A 21,869-nucleotide genomic window follows, 5' to 3' on the forward strand; every position below is an offset into this window, starting at 1 on the left:
AAGTCCCGCGATACGACTGTCCACTTTGGTGCCCCCAGCCGATCTGTCCCTGTGCCTGTCCCCGGCCGGGTTTCCCACGCACCGAATGTCCTCTCTCAACTGACTAGGGCAGTTCCCTTTCCTGAGGCCGTCCATCTGATTGGCTACGTCTTATTCTACATTATTTTACATTTTAGCATATGCAAATAAAGCTTGACCACTTTCACGTCCTAAATAAGGTAACAATAATGTCTATTACATAATAAACGTTAAATTCTTGTACATAAAACCAATACAATTTCCTTCTTAGCTTCGAATGTCACGGCCAGTAGCCTTGCACCAATGTGCTTTCTGATAAATAAATAAAAAACAAAAGTAACTATTATGCACTAAACTTTATAACAAATTTTCTATTACCTAATGATTCAATAAGGTGTCATGCTGTCATCGTTCCATGTGTTTTGTGTGGAGGAAATGATGATCTGATGCCTACTAAAATACTGATAAATTTACTACATCTTTTAAACAAAAAAATTACAGAACTGATGTTTACAACGTTTGTCATTTTAACGATGCGCTTCTATATGAAATGTCGATCGTTAAGATCGACCAAACCGTTCAGATTTTAGCTCTCAGGTCTTTGTTACAAAACCTGTTAATTTCACTTTAACAGTAAATCCTAAACTGTTATAGATATGATCAATGGTCAAGTTTTATTGGGAGCACCATTAAAATTTATGGAGGATGGCAAATTAAAATTACTGTGCCTTGATTCCCTGCACTACTACAGAATTAAATAGTTTTCATAAATGTTTCCCTTTATGGCCGATCTTACGTCCGCCATATTTAACACTGCTATGTCTCCTAGGCCACAAACGGTTTCTACTGGGTTTCCCAGGGCCGCAGGTTCTCGTCTGTCTCACTCGCACTCTACAGCACTTAGCCCTCAATGGAGAATAGACTCCTGTGAATTTCCTCATCTCGTGGTGAATCTGCGCCCTTTGCGGCTCGCGGTCCTGGACAACAGGGTTCGTTTCACAATTGCTGTAGGCTGACCCTTTCGGCCATATACTTAAATGAGAGCGAAGTGCTCGTTAACTCACACCCTGTTTGGTAGCTGTGACATTTTAAGTGTTGCGCATATGAAGTCGAGAATGAGTGATCATCAGTGTTCAATAAAGTAGTTGTGCTAGTGCGCCAAACCCTGCAAGAGTATGCAAAGACGTTCTTGTCTGCGCATAAGTAGAACTGTGGTCGAAACATTTCAGGTCATCTAGGCGAGTGTTGCAGTTCCGTGAGCGTGCATGTATTCGGTATCACATCGCCAGTAGGTGGCTGAAGGTGATGGTCAATGAACTAAACAGACTTGGCCAGATTTAATCGAAGACAATATAATAAATTTATTTCCGTGGAAATCTGAGTGTGGTATTTTCGTGTAACTTTTTCCCTGTTGACTTTAAATGTTAAACATTTTTATTTTGTGGAGAACGTCGGCGGAAGTTTCAGGAGGCAGCTGAAGGCGATGTATGAACTATTAGCTCTTTACATTTGCCAGTCCTGCAGTAGGATCTGCCAATCTTCGTAAAAGTACACTACTGGCCAATAAAATTGCTACACCACGAAGATGACATGCTACAGACGCGCAATTTAACCGACAGGAAGAAGATGCTGTCATATGCAAATGATTAACTTTTCAGAGCACCCACACAAGGTTGGCGCCGATGGCGACACCTACAACGTACTGACATGAGGAAAGTTTCCAACCGATTTCTGCCGGAAGCGGTGGCCGTGCGGTTCTAGGCGCTGCAGTCCGGAACCGCGGGACTCCTACGGTCGTAGGATCGAATCCTGCCTAGGGCATGGATGTGTGTGATGTCCTTATGTTAGTTAGGTTTAAGTAGTTCTAAGTTCTAGGGGACTGATGATCTAAGATGTTAAGTCCCATACTGCTCAGAGCCATTTGAACCATTTTTTCCAACCGATTTCTCTGTATACACAAACAGCAGATGACCGACGTTGCCTGGTGAAACGTTGTTGTGATGCTTCGTGTAAGGAGGAGAAATGCGTACCATCACGTTTCCGACTTTGATAAAGGTCGGATTGTAGCCTATCGCGACTGCGTTTCATCGTAACGCGACATTGCTACTCGCGTTGGTCGAGATCCAATGACTGTTAGCAGAATATGGAATCGCTGGGTTCAGGAGGGTAATACGGAACGCCGTGCTGGACCCCAACGGCCTCGTATCACTAGCAGTGCAGATGGCAGGCATCTTATCCGCATGGCTGTAACGGATCGTGCAGACACGTCTCGTTCCCTGAGTCAACAGAGGGGGCGTTTGCAAGACAAAAACCATCTGTAAGAACAGTTGACGACGTTTGCAGCAGCATGGACTATCAGCTCGGAGACCATGGCTGCGGTTACCCTTGACGCTGCATCACAGACAGGAGTGCCTGCGATGGTATACTCAACGACGAACACGGGTGCACCAATGGCAAAACGTCTTTTTTTCGGATGAATCCAGGTTCTGTTTACAGCATCATGATGGTCGCATCCGTGTTTTGCGACATCGCGCTGAACGCCCATTGGAAGCGTGTATTCGTCATTGCCATACTGGCGTATCACCCGGCGTGATGCTACGGGGTGCCATTGGTTACTCGTCTCGGTCACATCTTGTTCGCATTGACGGCACTTTGAACAGTGGACATTAAATTTCAGATGTGTTACGACCCGTGGCTCTACCCTTCATTCGATCCCTGCGGAACCCTACATTTCGCAGGATAATGCACGACCGCATGTTGCAGGTCCTGTACGGGCCTTTCTGGATGACTGCTGCCCTGGCCAGCACATCCTCCAGATCTCTCACCAATTGAAAACGTCTGGTCAATGGTGGCCGAGCAACTGGCTCGTCACAATACGCCAGTCACTACTCTTGATGAACTGTGGTATCGTGTTGAAGCTGCATGGGCAGCTGTACCTGTACACGCCATCCAAGCTCTGTTTGACTCAATGCCCAGGCGTATCAAGGCCGTTATTACGGCCAGAGGTGGTTGTTCTGGGTACTGATTTCTCAGGATCTGTGCACCCAAATTCCGTGAAAATGTGATCACATGTCAGTTCTAGTATAATATATTTGTCCAATGAATACCCGTTTATCATCTGCATTTCTTCTTGGTGTAGCAATTTTAATGGCCAATAGTATAGTTAGAGAGTTACAGCGGTCTTAATTATTGACCTTGGAGTAGTGGGAAGTTTAAGTCCTGTCTCGCGGCTCAAAACCACGCTGGCGACGTTTGTTTTGACAGATTTAATAGAGCACAAGTGCTGGTGATAAATGTGAGTTAGCTAATAAACGTTTCACACCAAATCCGTGTACTAAACGTGACGTAAATCGCCTCGCGCGCAGCACATTGCTAATAGCGCGGGGATTTTGGCGACGCCACGAAGCTACGCAAGTTCCGAGAGGAACGTTTTAGCTCTTCAGGATTCACAATAGATCTTCTCACGTGAGACAGCTATGGCGGACGTGAAAGTTTTTACAACAGACGCGTTAATTTATTGAACAGAAGATTGGGTATTTACTTTTATATTGCGACCATATTCTTAACTACTGTTGGTAAAATTGTGTAGTATTCTACGATATACATTTTTCCTGCACAGATAAAGATTTTTAGTGATAAACGATAGATTTTTCAAATGAACGTTGGAATGATTTCTCCGGGAACCTCCCTTCTGTTCGTTGCAGTAAACTTAGGTCCAGGATTGGATTGGATTGGATTGTTTGGGGGAGGAGACCGGACAGCGAAGTCATCGGTCTCATCGGATTAGGGAAGGACGGGGAAGGACGTCGGCTGTGCCCTTCGAAAGGAACCATCCCGGCATTTGCCTGGAACGATTTAGGGAAATCACGGAAAACCTAGATCAGGATGGCCGGACGCAGGATTGAGCCGTCGTCGCCCAGAACGCGAGTACAGTGTGCTAGCCGCTACACCACCTCGCTCTGTAAACTTAGGTTCACTTAATTGTGTTAGGGGCATGTAATTCACTGAAACGTGTGGGAGTGTAGACAACGTTGTTTATACTGAATACTTTAGGTCTGTGTCGTTGCGTTAGTGTAATTGAAAGTCACTAAAATTAATGGGGAAACATGGAGTTACGCATGGAAAGAGGATTCAGGCAGAATTAAATGATTTAGCAACTTGCTTTGCGCTCCGTATAATTTTACCAAATAATGCTTGCTATAGATACACCTTAGCCAGCACGGAGTACGAAGACGATCTACGCAAAAGACGTCCCAAAGCTGCAAAAACCGATGAAAAACTGATCAAATAAATGCACAATAATGTGTAGAACTATAGGCGACTAACGACGAATGAAACAGCTCTGTTCAAAAATGGTTCAAATGGATCTAAGCACTATGGGACTTATCATCTGAGGTCATCAATCCCGTAGACTTAGAACTACTTAAACCTAACTAACGTAAGGACATCACACACATCCATGCCACATCGGCCGGCAACAGCTCTGTGCCACAGTATCATCAGAAGGAAGAGTACATTACAACTGAGAGCAAGAATTAGCTATGAGGATGTTCTGAGCAATCTGGGTACCACAGCTTAAGAATAACGATCAAGAGAAAGTCAAAAGGACAAAAACAGCTTCAGTAGAAGAAAATTGCTCCGAGCACTATGGGACTTAACTTCTGAGGTCATCAGTCCCCTAGAACTCAGAACTACTTAAGCCTAACTAACCTAAGGACATCACACACGTCCATGCCCGAGGCAGGATTCGAACCTGCGACCGTAGCGGTCGCGCGGTTCCAGACTGAAGCGCCTAGAAACGCTAGGCCACACCGGCCGGCTTCAGTAGAAGAGTTGAAATTATACGAGTTGTTGGCGTTAGTGATAAATCAAGCAAACAGCACCAATTCTTCTGCACGATAAGCTCCGTAACAAACGTCGACGCGACTCCGCGATCTTAGACGTCGACTTGCTGGGCTTGTTTGAATTGTAACTGCTTTCTGAGCTGTTACAGCCTCTGATCATACCACCAGTATTGGAAGGCGAAACGTTAGGCACAGGAAGATGCCTTGGCCCGCAGCCTAATTTCCATAAAACAAACATCGGCAAGGACGCAAATGCCTGCCGTAAAAGCCAGCATGGTTAAACAAATTATATAATTATTGGAATGAATTTAAAAAGGCTATGTGGTTGCTTAAAAACAGTCGCTACTTTACTCTGAATTTGTTTATTAACTGTCACATGTTTTGAGTTTAGGCCATCGGCTGATGACCTATTACAGACAGACAAAATTAATAGACATTGTGTTACAAATTCTGCAGAAACGCTAATTTATTATAAAAGTCAGTTTTAAACGAATAATATCCAAGAACAAATCTTTTTTGATACAGAAATACATATAATTATAGATACAAATACATGAGACTTGTATGTAGACGTCAAATACTATCATTTTTAATACGTCATTAGTTGCATAGTTCCACCCAAACTGTTGAAGTACCACACAAGCAACAGCCCGCGCCACTGTTTGTGCTGGGAGGAAGGTCAGGAACGAAAGTACACATCGTCAGCTCAAGATGTCAGGCGAGTCCACCACTCTGCTGGTAACTGCTGTTATTCCCAAAAAATGCCCCTCTTCAGCTGAGGCAGATAACCTCAGTAATAGTGACTTGTAACGCCACTCCTACGGCGCTGACCAATCCCTACTTTAGAATTATACTGCTTTCTAATTAAATTACAATTTGCACAATTTCACATGACACCGAAGGTCAATTTTCAGCATGATTCAGAACAGAATTCACGTACACTCACAGACTGACAGTTCTGTTCGCGTGCAAACTGTGAGATGTCGGTTGTGGTAGGAGCATACCCCTAGGATGCACAGGACCAAACATTGGTGACCAACAAAGCGAGCAACCACCGCAAATAATCATGCAAACTAATTTAAAAAATGAGGATACTGTTGCACATAGGAAAATGTCTCGTTTAGATAAATATTAACAACGGGGGTCCCAATTAAGCATGAAACAAATGGGTAGCACCCTATTCACACAGATGTATTAATGGGAGGAAGGAGCTTCTAGCTATAAGTGGAAATAAATGATCGTTATAACAATTAGGTTTATTATCTTTAGACACGAGATTTATCACTGATACTTATATTGACAAGCGGACAAGGGATTATAACGCTAAAGTATAACCATTACATAGGTGGATAGTGAGGATAAAACACACTTACGTTAGTAATTTGCGGACACGGCCAGTGAGTGTGTAAGTTGTTAATTAGATGTAGAAAGTACACCGAAAGATACGAGCGAACACCATAAAGTTCCCAAAACAGTTCTTTGAGAGCAACAAGCTGTATGCATGTCTTTAATATCGCGTGCTCGGCCCCTGAAGACAGCGAATTAACTGCGCGCCTGAACGACGTTGGCGAATGCGACAATGGCTTATCCTATTAAAGTATACGGAGCGTGAATAAGGTAGCCGGCGACAATAGCGGCTGGGGTATTTGACTTCAACCCTCACTTTGTCCTTATTGCTTAAGTACAGACATCCTTCCACTGACAGCAACGCTCATCTCTTCAGTCAGCCCCCCGGTCCTAGCCTGAAATCTTTACTCTACAAAAGCCTAAAGCGAAGTGAACTTTACAAAAGCCTTAAACACGAAGTATGTTCTCCAAGAGTCACCTGAAACTTGGCTGCCTTGCTTCCAGAACAGGAAATCACCACCCAGTGAGCGTGGAGATTGCGAATTCCAATGAACGAAAAACACGTAACAGCCTTAAACAATCTCCTACTATTATCTGTTTCATTATACACTCCTGGAAATGGAAAAAAGAACACATTGACACCGGTGTGTCAGACCCACCATACTTGCTCCGGACACTGCGAGAGGGCTGTACAAGCAATGATCACACGCACGGCACAGCGGACACACCAGGAACCGCGGTGTTGGCCGTCGAATGGCGCTAGCTGCGCAGCATTTGTGCACCGCCGCCGTCAGTGTCAGCCAGTTTGCCGTGGCATACGGAGCTCCATCGCAGTCTTTAACACTGGTAGCATGCCGCGACAGCGTGGACGTGAACCGTATGTGCAGTTGACGGACTTTGAGCGAGGGCGTATAGTGGGCATGCGGGAGGCCGGGTGGACGTACCGCCGAATTGCTCAACACGTGGGGCGTGAGGTCTCCACAGTACATCGATGTTGTCGCCAGTGGTCGGCGGAAGGTGCACGTGCCCGTCGACCTGGGACCGGACCGCAGCGACGCACGGATGCACGCCAAGACCGTAGGATCCTACGCAGTGCCGTAGGGGACCGCACCGCCACTTCCCAGCAAATTAGGGACACTGTTGCTCCTGGGGTATCGGCGAGGACCATTCGCAACCGTCTCCATGAAGCTGGGCTACGGTCCCGCACACCGTTAGGCCGTCTTCCGCTCACGCCCCAACATCGTGCAGCCCGCCTCCAGTGGTGTCGCGACAGGCGTGAATGGAGGGACGAATGGAGACGTGTCGTCTTCAGCGATGAGAGTAGCTTCTGCCTTGGTGCCAATGATGGTCGTATGCGTGTTTGGCGCCGTGCAGGTGAGCGCCACAATCAGGACTGCATACGACCGAGGCACACAGGGCCAACACCCGGCATCATGGTGTGGGGAGCGATCTCCTACACTGGCCGTACACCACTGGTGATCGTCGAGGGGACACTGAATAGTGCACGGTACATCCAAACCGTCATCGAACCCATCGTTCTACCATTCCTAGACCGGCAAGGGAACTTGCTGTTCCAACGGGACAATGCACGTTCGCATGTATCCCGTGCCACCCAACGTGCTCTAGAAGGTGTAAGTCAACTACCCTGGCCAGCAAGATCTCCGGATCTGTCCCCCATTGAGCATGTTTGGGACTGGATGAAGCGTCGTCTCACGCGGTCTGCACGTCCAGCACGAACGCTGGTCCAACTGAGGCGCCAGGTGGAAATGGCATGGCAAGCCGTTCCACAGGACTACATCCAGCATCTCTACGATCGTCTCCATGGGAGAATAGCAGCCTGCATTGCTGCGAAAGGTGGATATACACTGTACTAGTGCCGACATTGTGCATGCTCTGTTGCCTGTGTCTATGTGCCTGTGGTTCTGTCAGTGTGATCATGTGATGTATCTGACCCCAGGAATGTGTCAATAAAGTTTCCCCTTCCTGGGACAATGAATTCACGGTGTTCTTATTTCAATTTCCAGGAGTGTATTTGAGCAATCACTCAGAGGTAGGCAACCGGAGCCAGCGGTTTTCTCTCACTGCATGGCACAATTCCTAACTCGACAAATGGGAAAACTCTGCACATAGGCACAGTGCAAAAGCGCAATCTCTTCCAAAAATTGCAGTCTGACACAATCAGAAATCCTATTCTGAAAGTTTAAACCAAATATTACACCATTATAACTAACATTCACGCGCTATGAGCGAAATCCCGCCTGTCTAGAGCTCTCTTATCTAACTAAAAGACTTCTGAGAAGAATTCTGTGCTTATATCGACAGAGAAACTTGTGTTCTGCAACTCTCTTGGAGAGCAAGTTGCGGGAACGAGAAGACCAATCACGCTACCTCTCACCCAACAGTTTTATAGCGGAAAATTCCTCTTAAAAGGACACTAATTTTGCCCATCCAACTTGTCAACTTTCTAATCTTTGAAACCCCCACTAACTACATAAGAAGAGCAGGAGAACAAACAGTGCAGCGAAAACAGCCACTGGGAATGCTGATCCAGATCTGTAGGTTCAAAGCAGTGTAACGGGACGACTACTTGACAAAAGGAATTTGCATAACATCCTCTGAAATGTTATCGGCCAGTTTCACAGGAAAATGACAGCGTTACGAAATCATTTGTAGCATATCGCTTGTACTGCGTTGGCATCTGGGTGGAAGGGTTAACACATACACAAATTGAAATCACTGTAAAGACGTCAAAATAAAAATTAAAAATACTGTGATTCATGTGCATATACGCTGAAGCGTCAAAGAAACAGGTATAGGAATGCGTATTCAAATACAGAGACATTTAAACAGGCAAAATACGACGCTGCGGTTGGCAACGCCTATATAAGACCACAAATGTCTGGCGCAGTTGTTAGACCGGTTACTGCTGCTACAATGCCAGGTCATCAAGATTTAAGACAGTTTCAACGTAGTGTTCTAGTTGGCGTGCGAGCGATGGGACACAGCATCTCCGATGTGGCGATGGAGGGGGAATTTTCCCCTTACGATCATTTTAAGAGTTCGTGAATATCAGAAATCCGGAAAAACATCAAATCTCCGACATCGATGCGGCCGGAAGAAGATCCTGCAAGAACGGGACCAACAACGACTGAAGATAATCGTTCAACGTGACAGAAGTGTAACGCTTCCCCAAATTGCTGCAAATTTCAATCCTGGGCCATCAACAAGTGTCAGTGTGCGAACAGTTCAACAAAACACCATCGATATGCGCTTTCGGAGCCGAAGACTGACTGACATAAAGGCTTACGCCTCGCCTGGGCCCGTCAAGACCGACATGACTGGAAACATGTTGCGTGGTCGGACGAGTCTCGTTTCAAATTGAATCGAGCGGATGGACGTGTGCGGATATGGAGAGAACCTCATGAAGCCATGGAGTCTGACTGTCAGTAGGGTACTTTTCAAGCTGGTGGAAGCTCTGTAATGGTGTGGGGCGTGTGCAGTTTGAGTGATATGGGACCTCTGATACGTCAAGATACGACTCTGACAGGCGACACGTACGTAAGCATCCTCTCTGATCACCTGCATCCATTCATGTCCATTGTGCATTCCGACGGATTTGGGTAACTGCAGCAGGACGATGCGACGCCTCCCCCCCCCCTCTCCCCTCCCCCCACCACCACTACAGAGTGACTCCAGGAGCACTCTTCTGAGTTTAAACACTTCCGCTGGCCACCATACTTCCCAGACATGAACATTATTGAGCATATCTCGGATGGCTTGCAATGTGCTGTTCAGAAGATATCTCCACCCCTCGTACTCTAACGGAATTATGGACAGGCCTGCAGGATTCTTGGTGTCGGTTCCTTCCAGCACTACTTCAGACATTAGTCGAGTCCATGCCACGTCGTGTTGCGGCACTTCTGCGTGCTCGCAGTGTCCTACACGATATTAAGGAGGTCTACCAGTTTCTTGGGCTCTTAAAATTAAAATGACTATATTTGGTTTTTATATTACAAATCTGGACTTGTCTTTTGTCAGTGTAAAGTATTTCGAAACTTCTCAATATTTAATTAATTAAAAGATTACCTTTTGGATGAAACAAGTTGCCTGCATCGAGGTGTTTTAGCTAACCTATGTGCCGTGATGTCGCAGCGCAGAGAAAGTTTCATCACGACTCAGCAGGTGGTACCAAGGCGGCCGCACTTCGTTCCCATTGCCGGGAGGACACTGATACAGGGTGACAATTGTTGAACTATATGAAATAAAATCGTCATAACTTCTGAACGGTTTGCGTTAGGACTTCCAAACAGCACAGTTGGCCGCGGCGCATAATGGGAATTAGTATGGTCTGGTTTAGCGATGGAGCCCACTTTCATTTGGATGGGTTCGTCAATAAGCAAAATCGGGGCATTTTGGTGACGGGGAGCCCACATTTCGCGATCGAGAAGTCTCTTCACCCTTAGCGGGTGACTCTGTGATGTGCAATCGGTGTGATGTTCCTTGATGGAGCGGTGACTACCGAACAGTATGTGAAGGTTTTGGAAGATGATTTCATCCTCATTATCCAAAATAACCCTGATTTCGACAAGATGTGGTTCACGCAACACGGAGTTCGACGTCATCGAAACAGGAGTGTGTCTGATGTCCTGAAGGAGCACTTTGGGGACCGCATTCTGACCCTTGGGTACCCAGAGGCCACTGGCATGGGTCTCAATTGGCATCCATATTCTCCGGATCTGACCAGGCGACTACTTTCCTTGTCTAGATATTTACAACCCTAAGCAACACAGACCAACAACTGGTCAACGATACGTCCAACGATAGAACAAACACTCGTCTGAGTTGTAATTTCTTTGTTCCATTTGACTATGGTACTATTGTACTTTTTTTTGCTTTGACTCTTCTTTTGCACATTTTACTTTGCCTTTTGTCCTCAACGCATAACATGATCAAAATCTGAACTAAAGTTTCAAGGGCTATTATCTGATCAAATTACATAAATTTCATTTATACCGTCTAACAGTCCATGTGAATGATACACAAACGTTTCAAGTCGCTTGTTTGGCTGGCCGCTGTGGCCGAACGGTTCTAGGCGCTTCAGTCCGGAACCGCGCTGCTGCTGCGGTCGCAGGTTCGAGTCCTGCCTCGGGCATGGATGTGTGTGATGTTCTTAGGTTAGTTAGGTTTAAGTAGTTCTAAGACTAGGAAACTGAGGACCTCAGATGTTAAATCCCATAGTGCTCAGAGCCATTTGAACCATTTTTTTCGCTTGTTTGTTTATTACCACAACTTGGTCCACATACGTGAAGTTTTTTCTCTTCCGAGGTGTCTACGGAACAAAATAACCGAATGAATCAATTACTGAGGAAAATGAAGTTGTAAGGTGTGTATGTGTCTTAGAAAACTAAACTAGTCCCTTGAGCAGTGAAAGTGAAGCCATGAATTTTTAAGGTGTGCGCAAAGTATGAATCTTTATACCCCTGAAAAGAATTTGGAAACGCAATCTGACCGTTTACTTTTAACACAATAAATACCGACACACTCACGCTTCACATAATGTAAGCGCAACCGAAATTAATTTTGAATAGCTTCTATTAAAAACTGATTAAAATTGAATGGCATGTTTTCTTCCAGTTTACAGCTTCCTGCAGTGCTGACGACGATGACCCCTGATTCTAAGCATAAAATAATAACTGAACCATTAAGATCAGCGCACAAGTTATGACTTTCATTTCCACGTAATATCCCTATAAAGGGCAAGAAAGTAGAACTCATCCATAACGGCAGCCGTCGACATAACGTTTCTCCAACTGGAATCTAATTTCATGAAAAGAGAAAATAGTTATTGCTAACGTTCTGCAATTGCAGACTTAATTCGGCGCGTTGTGTCTGATGCACCACAATATTCATTTGGCACAGTTAGCATCAACGAGTAACAGTAATATGGCGGCATGACAGCGTTCCGCTCCATCATGTACAAATAACAAAGAAATGACTTGGTTTGGACGGAAATAATTCAGAAAACAATTTCATTAATATATTGATACCAGCTGGCAAACCTGGCATTACCTACGTATTTATTTCGCAAATTTTCTGTTAGAAACAAAACAAAAAATGATCTGTGTTTCAGTTCCATGTATTCGTGAAAAACTTTTGAAATTATGAAAAAATCGTACACAAAAATATGCATAACGACAAGTTTGTAAGTACAGTATCCAAATTAAGAAACATGGTTCCCAGCAGTTTCTGTACACTTGACGCAGCTGCTTCGCATGTGTATTACGCGATTTTCTAAACGTCTCTACGACAACGGCTCTTCGTTGCTCTATAGACATCTACTGTTTCCGCCTAAACCCGTTTGCACTTCACAGTTGAAAGCTGTCAAAAGCGCCGTCAGATGTCAGGAATTTCCTTAATTTCACTCGACTGTACGACTGTTGAAGTGACTTTTTTCGTGCGTTTGGGTGTGTATGCATGTGTGCATGCTTGTGCTATTAATAATACATCGTAAGATCACATACGGCTACACGCAACATATTCACTACAATTTCTTATCACGGGGCGACTATTATTATTTTTGATATTGTTAAGGCTTACTGTATTTAAGTACCCGATAAATAAATCACTTAGGAATGTCTGTATAGGCATAAAATAAATTAGGAACAGCTCGGTGTGAAGCACCTTAATCTTTTAATTTTACAAATATCTCAGAGGTGTAAGTGAATGTCTTTCCGCATGAATAATAATTTATACTTTCGTGGATTCGCATAGAGAAACACCTTTTGCATGGTACACTTATTATTAATTCCAAGCTGAGAACTTTCTTAACTACGAAAATCTCGTTACTTCAACAAAAGATAGCCGTGAAACGGCAACGACAAGAATGTTTTCATATCGATACGACTCTTTGCAAAATGAATGAGCAGTCTGGAACCGCAAGACCGCTACGGTCGCAGGTTCGAATCCTGCCTCGGGCATGGATGTGTGTGATGTCCTTAGGTTAGTTAGGTTTAACTAGTTCTAAGTTCTAGGGGACTAATGACCTCAGCAGTTGAGTCCCATAGTGCTCAGAGCCATTTGAACCAAAATGAATGAAATTAACTTGATTTTAGTATATCTGCTCAAAAAATTTATTGTAAACCCTCTGCATTTCGCATTACACCACGTAATATTGGAGTAATACGGAAAAGAATCTGTCGTCTTGCAAATGGCGGCCAACAATACTAATTGTAACTTCCGCTGTATCGCACGCCGATAATCGCAGGAAAACTTACAATCAAATCTTCATACATGTAGGGACACCTACCGCTACTGAAATAAGTGGTACGATTATGTATGTACGTGAAACTCGTTACAAGATACATACGTCTCTTTCTTATATGAAGATTCGAACCAGAGTAAAATAACTATGAAAATCTGTTTCTGTTGTTTTCATTACTCACCAAACATAAATAGTCGTTCAGTAATCGATAATGCTTTTCATATACATCACAGTGAGATAATTAACATTTCTGTGTACCCTTTTGCACAGAATAATGATGATGACGTTTGGTTTGTGGGGCGCTCAACTGCACGGTTATCAGCGCCCTTACAAATTCCCAACCTTTGCTCAGCCCAATCTCTCCACTTTCATGAATTATGATGAAATAATGAGGACAACACAAACACCCAGTCACCTCGAGGCAGGTGAAAAATCCCTGACCCTGCCGGGAATCGATCCCGGGACCCTGTGCTCAAGAAGCAAGAACACGACCGTGAGACCAGGAGCTGCGGACATTTTGCACAGATCAACAGTTCGTTTAAACTTTCATGTCAACCATAAATAAATGTTTCTCATTCCCATAGGACCAGTACAGTGTCTTACCAGTAAATAACAAACTTCATGCGTGATGCGGCAATTTTTCACGCACGTCAGTGTTTATGGCATCATATTTCTTGAAAGTTTCATACAGTGATGTATTTGTATAGCTACATTCAGCGACATATGTGCGTAGTCTTCGAAATATGTTTCTAACAGTGTTAGTACCAAAGGAGTAATAAATTTAAACGTCAAGTATAATGGGGCAGTTTTTCGCGCTTCTCATTGTTTATGACGTCATATCTCCTGAACTAAGTTAGATAGATGGTTCATACCATGACAGAGAGTGTTGCCTCACAGTAAAGGATATGTGTACCAAATTTGGTCGAAATCGCTCCAGTGGTTTATGAGAATATGTGGAACGAACATACATACATAAACACGCGCGCACAAAAAAAAATGGCTCTGAGCACTATGGGACTCAACTGCTCAGGTCATTAGTCCCCTAGAACTTAGAACTAGATAAAGCTAACTAACCTAAGGACATCACAAACATCCATGCCCGAGGCAGGATTCGAACCTGCGACCGTAGCGGTCTTGCGGTTATAGACTGCAGCGCCTTTAACCGCACGGCCACATTTTTTTTTTTTTTTTTAAATCTCATTTTGTTCGCTTTTGTTCGTTGTGTCTGCTCGGGGCGGACGCTGTAAGACATCCATTTATGTTCGTTGTTGATCGATTGACTCAGTTTTTTTATTACAGAGGGCACGTAACCCTCTGACCGAACACGCTGGCTAAGCTACCGTGCCAGCTGCCACTTCGGCCGGCCACGCGCACACACACACACACACACACACACACACACACAGAGAGAGAGAGAGAGAGAGAGAGGGGGGGGGGGGGGGGAGATGTATCATCTTTTCATAATATGTACAGATATTGTTGCCAAAAGAACAGTCCTAGGAAGAATATGTTCTTCGTACACCACTTTAAACAAGGCAGCGACTTTATTTCGATTCAGGAGAGGTTGATAACTTTGAAACTCTTACTCCACGGTTTGAAAAGATAATATTCACGCCTTTAATCAGCTTCCATTCAATGTAAATTGACCATTCTACGAGTTTCCATTTCGCCATGCGGATGGATATTACCACAAGCCTGAGCGTGACAAAATCACGACTAAACTGTGCAAAAATTTATAATGCTCTCCAAAAATAACCTAAGCAGACGCTCAACATTTACCACACAAGTAATTGGAATGATCTCACCGAAGCTCTTCATCAATATAGAAACTCCGATGCAGCTGGCACCAATCAGACAAAGCTAGCCTTCCTTCCAAAACAACTGGAACCTTTAACCACAACCAGAACAGAACACAGACTGGCGGAAGCACGTTTAGGCTTATTTCACATCAACCCGGCATCCGACAAACCGGTATTTTTGCCGAGCCGACACGGGACCTACGGCCTCTTCACACGTAGCCGGCAGCCGCACTGCATGTCGTGCCGTCCTTCCGTGTCTTGTGCATATACAGTTGACCTCGACTACAAATGGAGCACGGCCAGCTATTAGCGTGATATCTCTTATACAGACGTTTGATAAAACGAAGAAGAAGAAGAGTGCATTGGGTCCAGCCACTCAATATGAGAAGAGACGAAGTGGGTGCATTCTTTGTTCTTTTTGAGGAATTAAGGGGAGATGAAGATAATTTTTGTATTATTTTTGGATGAGTTTACGAACTTTTGACGATCTACATGCACGAATGAAGAGTTCTATTCAACGCCTTAATACATCCTTCCGAGAATGTGTCCTGCCTATACAAATTTTGGCTCAAAAATGGCTCAAATGGCTCTAAGCACTGTCTGACTTAACATCTGAGGTCATCAGTCCTCTAGACTTAGAACCACTTAAACCTAACTAACCTAAGGACTCACACACATCCATGCCTGGCAGGATTCGAACCTGCGACCGTAGCAGCAGCGCTGCTCCGGACTGAAGACAAATGCTGGCAATTATAATCATGTGAGTAGCTAAAATTTTTAAAAAAATTATTATCCTAAAGGATGTACATTTATGCTATCACCTTAAAAAATTAAAACGTTGGTTAACATTTCCACAATCAATAAAACAGTCATATGTGTGTGCCAAGCTATTTGGTCTCTGCGTTATGAATGTATGCCTCTACCCACCAAAGTCGACTTTGAAAACATTGCTGGAAAATTTGAGCAAAGAGCAAATTTTGCTCACTGCATTGGAGCTGTAGATGTAAAGAACATTCGTATCATCCAACCATGATTCATGTAACTCAGTGTACTACAATTACAAAGGATATTCATATATAGTGTTGATGGCTGTGGCTGACTCTGACTATAGATTTATCTACGTAGATATCGGCCGTTATGGCAAAGTGGCTCTACTATATTTAAAGAATGTTCTTCGTGGAAATCACTGATGGAAAAAAAACTGGTAGCTCCTTAAAGCAGGTGCCTTAGTAGTACAATAAGTTCAAAGGTACCTTGTTTTTTTTTTTTTTTTTTTTTTTTTTTTTTTTTTTTTTAATTGGTGATGAAGCGTTTGGACTGCATCAACACCTTCTACGACTTTTCTCTGAGGACCAATTAACAGGTGCTAAACGAGTGTTCAATTATCGCCTGTCGAGAGTGCGGAGGTTCGCAGAATTTTCATTTGGGATACTGACTAATAAATGGAGGATTTTCCACAGAGCTATAAATTTTGACATTGTCAAGGCGTGTGTTGTTTTGAACAAAACCATTGTTAAAAAAGAAGGCTACAGCCTCGAGGACACTGTCCATAAGTGGACTTGAAAGTATAACAAGAAGTGAATGTGTACGTGGGGGAAATTCTGCCAATAATGCACGAAAAACGATGATGGTTTAGTTTATGACGCCTGAGGGATCTGTGAAACGACAACTATCTAAAAATTTAATGTGCCACTGATGTAACTTTTTTTGTATTTAAACTAAAACATAAAGATTTTTACTTACTATAGTCGTCTCTGTCTTTGTCACACATCCGTTTAAAGCCTTCGTTCAGTTCTTTGCAAACTTTGGTCCATGCATTTGCTTGTATTCTGTCCCTATAAGTACCTAAAGTTTTGTCCCACAAAACTGGTCGTTACTGAACTAATGTTATAAGAATTTCGATATCAATTTCCGCCATGACACAGTAGACTACAAATGTCCAGAACGGATAGAACCACCAACAAAACAAAACACAACTCGAGGCACACGATAGCTGTCGGGTATACAGGGTGGTACATTGATCGTGACCGGGCCAAATATCTCACGAAATAAGCGTCAAACGAAAACACTACAAAGAACGAAACTTGTCTAGCTTGAAGGGGGAAACCAGATGGCGCTATGGTTGGCCCGCTAGATGGCACTGCCATAGGTCAAACGGATATCAACTGCGTTTTTAAAAATAGGAACCCACACTTTTATTACATATTCGTGTAGCACGTAAAGAAATATGAATGTTTTAGTTGGACCACGTTTTTCGCTTTGTGATAGATGGCGCTGTAATAGTCACAAACATATGGCTCACAATTTTAGACGAACAGTTGGTAACAGGTGGGATTTTTAAATTAAAATACGGAACGTAGGTGCGTATGAACATTTTATTTCGGTTGTTCCAATGTGATACATGTACCTTTGTGAATTTATCATTTCTGAGAACGCATGCTGTTACAGCGTGATTACCTGTAAATACCACATTAATGTAATAATACTAAAAATTGTCTGTCAACCTCAATGCATTTGGCAATACGTGTAACGACATTCCTCTCAACAGCGAGTAGTTCGCCTTCCGTAATGTTCGCACATGCACTGACAATGCGCTGACGCATGTTGTCAGGCGTTGTCGGTGGATCACGATAGCAAATATCCTTCAACTTTCCCCACAGAAAGAAATCCGGGGACGTCAAATCCGGTGAACGTGCGGGACATGGTATGGTGCTTCGACGAACAATCGACCTGTCATGAAATATGCTGCTCAATACCGCTTCAACCGCACGCGAGCTATGTACCAGACATCCGTCATGTTGAAAGTACATCGCCATTCTGTCATGCAGTGAAATATCTTGTAGTGACATCGGTAGAACATTGCGTAGGAAGTCAGCATACATTGCACCATTTACATTGCCATCGATAAAATGGGGGCCAATTATCCTTCCTCCCACAATGCCACACCATACATTAACCCGCCAAGGTCACTGATGTTCCATTTGTCGCAGCCATCGTGGATTTTTCCATTGCCCAATAGTGCATATTATACCGGTTTACGTTACCGCTGTTGGTGAATGACGCTTCGTCGCTAAACAGAACGCATGCAAAAAATCTATCATCGTCCCGTAATTTCTCATGTGCCCAGTGGCAGAACTGTACACGACGTTCAAAGTCGTCGCCATGCAATTCCTGGTGCATAGAAATATGGTACGGGTGCAATCGATGATGACGTAACATTCTCAGCACCGACGTTTTTGAGATTCCCGATTGTCGCGCAACTTGTCTGCTACTGATGTGCGGACTAGCCGCGACAGCATCTAAAACACCTACTTGGGCATCATCATTTGTTGCAGGTCGTGGTTGACGTATCACGTGTGTCTGAACACATCCTGTTTCCTTAAATAACGTAACCATCCGGCGAACGGTCCGGACACTTGGATGATGTCGTCCGGGATAACGAGCAGCATACATAGCACACGCCCGTTGGGCATTTTGTTCACAATAGCCGTACATCAACACGATATCGACCTTTTCCGCAATTGTTAACGGTCCATTTTAACACGAATAATGTATCACGAAGCAAATACCGTCCGCACTGGCGGAATGTTACGTGATACCACGTACTTATACGTTTGTGACTATTACAGCGCCATCTATCACAAAAAGTGGTCCAACAAAACATTCATATTTCTGTACATACTACACGAATATGTAATTATAAATGGGGTTTCCTATTTAAAAAAACGCAGTTGACCTCCGTTTGACCTATGGCAGGGTCATCTAGCGGGCCAACCATAGCGCCATCTGGTTTCCCCCTTTTAGCTAGACAAGTTTCCGGCTTTGTAGTTTTTTTTTTTTTTCGTTTGACGCTTATTTCGTGAGATGTTTGGCCCGGTCACTATGAATGGACCACCCTGTATGTGCAGCGCTCTAATGTTCTCCATGCCCCACCACCTGCGCCGGTATTTCCGCATGACACCGACAACAGGCCGACACAGTAGGATCCGCCGGCATCCCACAGCCTCGGCCCGGCTGTCGGCTATGCTTCAGCCGTCCACGTCATCTGTCGGGCAGGTGTGAAACGTTCCGTAAGCGCCCCGCCCTCACAACCGGCTACCCGGTGCCGGGCAGATGTGAAATAAGCCTAAAGCAAGGAACATCTCCTGCCGCTAAACCGCAAAACCTTCCTATTGCCTGAGAACCAAAGAACCTCCTAAAGATCTAAATGTTCTGCAGTGGCCTTACAAAAAGGTTGCTCAAAGAGCTTATTTCACTCAACAGAAAATGAATATAGGACAGACACGTGAAGTATAACAAAGATGTGATGTTTGAAACTTTCCCGGCGTACTGATTGTTCCATAAAAACACTGGAGAACTGCCGTAAGCTAGTAACATCTTGCCACGATATTTCGGCACAAAGTCTTTTGGCCATCTTCAGGTGAGTACAGCTGTAGAAGTACTGGCGGCGTCGCCATGGGGAGTCCTTTGTCGCCCCTGGTGGCAAATCTTTTTATGGAAGATTTTGAAGAGAGAGCTCTCAACTCTGCCACTTTTAAACTGACAGTCTTTTGGCGTTACGTGGATGATACCTTTATAGTATGGCCTCATGGCGTGGACCGTCTCCAGGAATTTTTACATCATATGAATTCCATACATGAAAATATTAAGTTCACTATGGAAACTGAAAAAGATGGTTGTTTGCCATTTTTAGATGTTCTGGTACGACGCAAGAATGATGGCACACTTGGTCATTCGGTGTATAGGAAACCGACCCATACAGATTTTTATCTGCAAGCTACCAGTTGCCACCATCCGGTACAAACAATGGGTGTCCTTAAAACTTTAATCCACCGTGCCCGTACTATTTCTGACGTCGACAGTCTTCAAGCGGAACTGAAACACCTGCAAAAAGTGTTCCTGATGAATGAATGGCTTTTCAACTAAGCAAGTGAACAGAGCTATACAGTCCTACAAACGACGCAACAAGGAAGAAGAAGAGGTCTTCAGGTCAACGGCTTATCTACCTCTTATTGGGAACATCTCGTCACAGATAGGTAGAATATTGAGGAAGCATCAAGTCAGAGTCATCTTTCGCCCTCCTCCTAAAATATCATCACTGGTGGGATCTGTTAAGGATGACCTGGGCCTACGTGAATCAGGTGTCTACAAGAATCCGTGTGATTGCGGCAAGTCATATATAGGGCAGACAACAAGAACGGTGCAGGAACGTATTGCGGAACACCGGCGGCCACTCGCCTTCTCCAACCTATCAACTCCGCAATCGCTGAACATTGTATTTCTACTGGCCACTCTATGAATTACAATGATCCAAAAATTGTGGCTCAAACATCAAATTTCTGGAGTTCAATTATAAATGAATCCATAGAAATAAAATTTTCAGGCAGCGAGACTCTTATCAATCGAGATAGCGGTTACCAGTTAAATTCCGCTTGGAATCCTGTTGTAGAGAAACTTCGTAGTCAACGTAGTTATCGGTATAAAGATGAAGATCGATCTGATATCGAAATGCCAAGTTTTCACCGCGGAGGGCGCCAGGCGCAGCGCGCGGAGTTGTGAACGCGCACGCCTAACAGTACATGCGCAGCGCATGCGCAATGCAGCCCCCTTTGGCATTAAACAGCAGAGCTCAGCGCGTATTCGCCAGTACTTCTACAGCTGTACTCACCTGAAGGTGGCCAAAAGACTTTGTTCCGAAATATCGTGGCAAGATGTTACTAGCTTACGGCAGTTCTCCCGTGTTTTTATGGAACTATAACAAAGATGATTCGCAGTTTACGAAAACCAAAAATATTATGGGTAAAATGAACAGGCAACTTTCAGAGTGAATGTCAGAGATGCAGCCTGGTGACAGTGGGCGGCGCGTCTGTCTGTTTGCAGAGTGGGAGTTCGACCCGGCGGAGGTGGTGTCGCGGGCGGGCGAGCAGGTGGCTGCGGGGGCGGACACCGCGACGGCGGCGGCCTGGCGCTCCCTGGGCGGCTGCCTGCCGGACTTCCTGGCCTCGCTGGAGGGCGTGCACGACGTGCTGCAAGGGCAGGCGGCCGCCGCTGGAGAAGACGGTGAGGGCGGTGGGGTTGGGGGTTGGGGGCAACTCGTGTGGTGGGATCCACGACTGGGCACCGTCTCATTTAAATCGCCTCCTGTTCAAGTCAAATTATTGCTGTACACACGATGTATAGTCCCTGCATACTCTTGAACACAACAAATTTTTCCCAACAGTGAACATCTTGGGGGGAGTCCTTCACTGTTGACGTCTGCATTTCGACTGTTCAGGAACAGCTCCACTTCGAAAATCACCTTACTGTCACTCTGGAAATGCCTCTCACTGAATGCCATAGCGTATGCCTCTGTGTCCTGTGTAAACGATCTGGATCACTGTCGTGGAGCAAACACGCACCTTTGGAGAATTTCCCACTACTCAGGGTCTAGACAGCCAACTCATCATGAGATTTCGGTAGTATGGTCCTGTGTTGGTTTGCCCCTTACGAGTGTAACCTATTACGCAACACCACTGCAGTCTCAAGAAAGATTCAACGGCACCTTCTCCAATTACGGTTAGCTCTTCGTCGTGTTCATCAGTGACTAATCCACATGTTTCG

The sequence above is a fragment of the Schistocerca nitens genome, chromosome 8, assembly GCF_023898315.1.
Source record: "Schistocerca nitens isolate TAMUIC-IGC-003100 chromosome 8, iqSchNite1.1, whole genome shotgun sequence".
Classification (NCBI taxonomy): domain Eukaryota; kingdom Metazoa; phylum Arthropoda; class Insecta; order Orthoptera; family Acrididae; genus Schistocerca; species Schistocerca nitens.